The sequence below is a fragment of the Centruroides vittatus genome, unplaced genomic scaffold (genome assembly GCF_030686945.1).
Source record: "Centruroides vittatus isolate TY-2023 unplaced genomic scaffold, ASM3068694v2 contig_517, whole genome shotgun sequence".
NCBI classification, from domain to species: domain Eukaryota; kingdom Metazoa; phylum Arthropoda; class Arachnida; order Scorpiones; family Buthidae; genus Centruroides; species Centruroides vittatus.
This window is the reverse complement of record NW_027122303.1, coordinates 33,465-39,363: the sequence shown is the minus strand read 5'-3', so window position 1 is coordinate 39,363 and position 5,899 is coordinate 33,465. Positions and strand designations below refer to the sequence as shown.

Here is a 5,899-nt window from a genome sequence, read left to right as displayed (position 1 = left end):
TTGTACTTACCTTTCCTTACTATTTCTTCTCTTACCCCTTGGAGTATTATTTTTCTTTTCCATTTCTTTTACTGTTTTCTTTACTATTCCTTCCTCTTTTCTTTCTTTATTTTCCTCTATCTCTTTTTCTTGCTCTTCTTCTACTTGTTTACCTACCTCTCCTAATACTATTAAATCTAACTCATCTAGATTATCTCTATTCTGTTTTTCTATACTTTTCTCTCGTTTTTTTTCTAAACTAACTTTTCTTGGCCCATACTTGCATATTTCAGAAAACGATGGACTGGGACACTCTTCCCCTCTATCATGCTTCTTTTTACAGTTGTAACATGCATCACAGTTTCTAACTAAATGGGTCTTACTACCACATCTATAACATAATTTTACAGGGCATTCGCGTATCTCATGGGTAATATCCCCACATCTAAAACATTCTTTTTTGCTTCCTACGTAATATAGTTGAACTTGCCTCGCGAATATTTCCATTGTTGTTGGTATTCTTTTTCTAGTAATTATAGTAACCCTAAACGTACCAGTCCTTACTTTTGTATTAGGTAAATAACCCGTACTTATTTTAATAATTTTTCCGTATTTTAACATTATTTTTCTAATTACAGACTCATCCGCCTCGTAGGGAGCAAACCGAAGAGTAACCACAAGTAATTCCGTTACTATACTTTCTATAGTATAAATTTTATCTCTGACCTTTATGTCCTGTCCCACTAAACATTCTTTTTCTTCAACAGTTGATAGTCCAAGCTCCACGATACCTTTTGGCCTAAAACACACCTGGCGCACACATCCTGGTCTTCTTATTTTCTCTTCTACCGCCGTAATCAGTTCATTGGTGTCTAATCTTTCTTGAGTTGTTAATCTAACTGATCTTATTGTAAAATATTTTTTATTTCTTTCAAAATCCTCTTCTTCCAATTCCAGTGGATTTTCCTTCGTCTGCAGGTCGTCCATCGAAGCACCCAGTAGCATAGCTGCTCCACCAAAGTCTTCCAAAGGCGAAGAGGGCCCATCGTGGCTGAAGGGAACATCATCCCTCTCAGCTAGGGATCCTTGGACGATCGCTGCCCAGCTCGTCGACGGGGACGGCTCTCCCATCTGACGGCCTCGGCTTCCGCCGGAGTGTTAGCAGTAGAGTCAGCAAAAAGTAAAACCGGAAAAAACACAACTCACCAAAAGGCTGTAGACTTCTAAGATGATCAATAGGGGATATAAAACCAAGTAGAGCTTCCAATTAATCCAATCCAGTACAGTCCAAACACAATCAGCAATCCACAGTAGGCAATAACTAGAAAGACAAAAATTAAATTTTTTGCCAAACAAGGACCAAACCTTGATCTTTGCCAAAAGGCCGAGAAGCGATAAAAAACAGATCAAAAGTGCCGACGCGCCAAGTGTGGAGACGTCTTTTTCATTTCCTATGTCCTCAATTGTGACGTCATTTCGTACGGAGCAGTTTTTGCGCAGAAAATCACGTCAGGAGGATAATAGTGAGATGATAAAAGCTTCAGGAAGTAACTGGATAGCGCATTTAAAAGTGTAGATAGGTGCCAAATAATCCTTTCGACCATCAGTAGCCAGAGGGAGGAAAACGCCCCCGGCATTCGTCCCGGTGCGTAATCGTGATACTGACGCAAGTTCGAGTATATAATTGTTTCCCCCTTCCGAAAAAGTTCCAAGCGTGTGTATGTATTGTACGAAAACAGCCGATTCCAGTTTCGATTTTTTGCATATGGAAATTTTCGAAAAAATTGGTTTTTTCGAATTTTTGGGAAATAATTTTTCTGCTTCCTCGTTGTTTAATGTTTACTTCTTATTCGCTGCACAGTGACTACTTGTCGCCATGTAGTATTATTTGTTCGATTCTGCCACATCAAATAAAATACAGGGAGTGTAAAAATACTTTTCATAAAAATATTTCAACTCTGTTCTTATCAGCTTGACAAAAATTAAGTTGAGAAATAATTGTTTCTCTTCTTAATTTGTGTCTGTTTCTAATTTTTCTTATTTATTTACCCCAAAAGGGGTGGGCTTTCCCGAGATGTAGTGCAATACTCGGGCAACCCGTGGCCGGGAGGGAGCAAGCCCCCGTTCCCAGCCTATTTTCAAAAATCAGATGATATTTGAAGGCCCCCGATGGGGGCCCTATCAGATATCAAGCTGATAAGAACAGATACTGTTTAATAAAAGTTTATTGATTACTAAGAATTACATGGAACAACATGTTCAATTGATATTACATAGTATTAAAATGAGTACATGGAAATAATGGACTACCTGGGAAGAGGCAAATAAATAGGGGGTAACTGGCTAGCGCGACAGAAATATACAGATTGCCAGTGACCCTTCGCGGGCAGGTAGGACCAACAAGTGAAAAGACATATAGCTAACTACTACAGGAAATGGTTTAAATACACAGTTCATGTGAGATAACAACATATATAGAAAGTGCATCCATAATGCAGTTTTGTAGTGTAGGCAAAATACAGGATGATCAGATACACATAGCAATTAAAGGCATTACATAGATATAGAATATACATCAATATCACAGGTATAGATATATTAACATACAAGGTGAGTAACATACAAGGTGAATAAGATACATGACACATTTATGTTATAAAATTAGGTAAGTGTTACAACAACCACTTAGTAATGTGGTATAGCAATAGTACATGGTGGTTGATCACACAGCACATCAAGATACATAGAAATTTGTATAGTACATCAATAACACAACATTGTGATACAATGATAATACAGGGCTACTAACACGTATACATTTTTGATGTTAATATTAAAGGCCATACAGAGCAATGACAACATAACATTGTAGTATAACAGGGATAGAGAGTGGACAAAACATATAGTTTTTTAGGCCAAAAACAAGTAGAGAAGATTACATCCTTGAGCGAGATTACATAGGTAAGGCTAGGAGAGGTTACAGTGTGACAGCTCTGCAAAAAGTGAGGGGATACAGAGAGGGATAGGGTAGCAAGGCATTAAGCTAAGGCGGGTAGTTGTCATCATTAAAGTAAATTTCATTATTTATTATTTTGAAGATATTGCCACAGTTCTTATAGAGTCTGTTGAATTTTTCCTTGTCCATTGTTTCGATGTCACTTTTTATTTTAAATTTTGCCTCTTGCTTGATTTTAGTGGCAACCCAAGTAGCGTTGTACCTCTTTTTGTCAAAGATGAGAATGCATCTTGTCTTCCATATTACTCTTTTGGCAAGAGCAATCATCCAATTAAGGCAATAGCTGTTTTGTTGGCTGATGTAATAATTAGTCTGAAGTTTTACATGTGTCCAATTGATTTTGGTACTCCATATCTTCGCCAACCATGCCCATATAGATTTCGCGAGTTGGCAATTGTAGAAGATGTGTTCGGATGTTTCGCTCTGGTCACATCTAGGACATTTTTCGGTTCGGTATCCATGATATTTATGGAGGTAATGACGGGACATAATAGCGTTTTGAATTAATTTCCAGGAAGTCTCTAACCACTCGGGTGGTAGAGAATGTATGTTATGCCATATTTGATTTGGGTTAGAATTGGGAATATTAAACGGTTCATTTGGAGTTTGGTTATGGATGATTTTGTAAATTTTACTTGGGTAGATTTTTTTGTTATCTTTTATGAGGTCTTTGTGATTGTTTATAATGATTCTCAGGATTTCTCTTAGCTACTGTAACGTTTGTTTTTTTAAATCTGGAATGGAAAGCTTTCTTTTATTTGGGTGATTTCTTTTGATATTGGGCCAATTACATATTGGTATAGGTACCAGAGAGGGTGGTTTTTTTTCTTAAGAGTGTTAATGATTAGTGATGTTTGTAATGCAGTTTCGAAATTTTTTAAATGCCATATTTTCCAGCCCTCATTGTTGATTCTATTTTTCATGATGCTTCTACTAACTGGTTCAAAGGAACCGTTCCAGATGTAATTGAAGATGTGTTTATCAATTTTCTTATTATCCTTAGGTTTGATGTTTGTGACGTACATGTTATAGATTATTTTCGGTATTATAACTTTGTTTACAATTTGGGTTCTTTCCGGTAAATATAGCCAGTCTGCATTTCATTCCTGGGTGGCTTCCTTGATCTTTTTTATCATTTCATTGATGTTTTTACTTTTGGAATTTTCGCCAATCCATATTCCTAACATTTTTATGTTTTTCACTTTTTTAATTTCGGTTTGGTTGCAATCAATGTTTCCTGCAATATCAATGATATTAGATTTATTTTTGTTTATAACCATACCAGTAAGTTTGCCAAAGTTATTAATTTTTTCAATGATTTTGTTAAGGCTGTATTTATTTACTATAAAAAAGTTTATGTCGTCGGCGTGTGCTGTGAATTTGATTTTTTCTTTCATGCCGGGTATATGGATCGCATCTATCTGATTATCATTAGTTATATTTTTTAAAAGTATGTCAACGTATATGGTGAATAGCACCATAGAACATGGGCAGCCTTGTCTTACACCCGCATTACACATCACTTCCTTAGAGTTTTTACTATTAATGCTGATAGTTGTGGTTGGGTTGTTATAAAGTTTTTTGATGGTGTTTATTTCTTCCTGGTTTAGGCCTAGGGTGTCCAGGAATCTCCAGTGCATAGTACGGTTCACGGTGTCGAAAGCTTTTTTTACATCTATGGAGAGGATAGACATCTGTTTTTTCTTTGTTGAGTATATATTGTTGATGTAGTTCACCAGGGTGATGTTTTCTTGGATTGAACGACCACTGATGCCTGCACTTTGGGTGGTGGAGATATAGTTTTTGAATATGGTTTCCAGTCTTTTTGCTATGATGGTGCTATATATCTTGTAGTCCAGATTTAGTAAAGTTATTGGTCTGAAGTTATTAACATTTTTTTCGTTGTTTTCATTTTTGCTTAAGAGGATCATTTTACCTTCACTGAACGATTGGTGAAACACTTCCAGGTTGTAGAGACTGTAGAGGATGTCGATAAGTTTTATGCTAAAATATTTGTAGAATTCAGCACTGAGGTTGTCACTGCCTGGTGCCTTCCTGTTGTGTTGATTTTGGATAGCTTCCTGGATTTCTTTTCTTGTGATTTGTTTATTTATAGTGTATTCCTCTTTGTTTTTAACTTTTTTAATGTCCTTTATTATGTTTTCCCAGTAGCTGTCATCGTAATTTGGCTCCTTAAATAAGTTAGTATAGAAAGACTGGAAAATTTGTATGATTTCCTCATCCTTCAGTTATTTCTTTGTCATTATTTATGATTTTATCTATTTGTAGGTTGGTTTTTGTTCTGTTTCTTTTCCCAAAAATCTCCTTCTCAGCTTCTCTTTTGATATTATATTTCTGCATTTTGTGATTTATGTAGTTCTCCTTGTTTTTGTTTTCTGTTTCCTGGCTTATCTCTTTTTCAGTCTTTTTTATTTCAGTGGTGTTGTTTTTGATAATATGATTGGTGAGTTCTCTCTGAAGATTTTTGATTTTGTTGAATCTTTTCTTTCTGATACGGTTCCAGGTTTCTATTAAAATGGTTTGACACTCATTTTTTGTTTTGTTCCAGTTATCCCAGTTTGTGTCTGTTTTACACTTGTTGAGGGTATCATTTATCTTGTCAAAAAAGATTTTATCTTGGAGGATTTCTTTAGTTATTTTTACTTTATGGGTGCGATTGGTACCATCTCTTACTTTGATATCAAGGTCGATCATCTTATGGTCTGATATTCTTTTATTGTTTGTTTTGATTTCGTATATGCTGATATTATTTATTTTGCATAAATTGTTTGATAAGTAAATGCGGTCTAGGCGCTCTTCTACCCCTCTCCCCTCCCAAGTGTAGCCCGGGTGATTTGGGTAGAAAGTACGGTAACTATCAATAAGATTCAGTTTCTGGATGAT

The 5,899-nt window shown here is 35.8% G+C and overlaps 1 non-coding gene across 1 annotated transcript; it reads right to left on the bottom strand.

Annotated features, from left to right (window-relative positions):
* Positions 1–2,033: 2,033 nt before the first annotated feature.
* Positions 2,034–2,222, bottom strand: LOC136978364 (U2 spliceosomal RNA). The gene has a single exon (XR_010881211.1). It is a non-coding gene; the product is annotated as a U2 spliceosomal RNA (small nuclear RNA).
* Between the last annotated feature and the right edge of the window lie 3,677 nt (positions 2,223–5,899).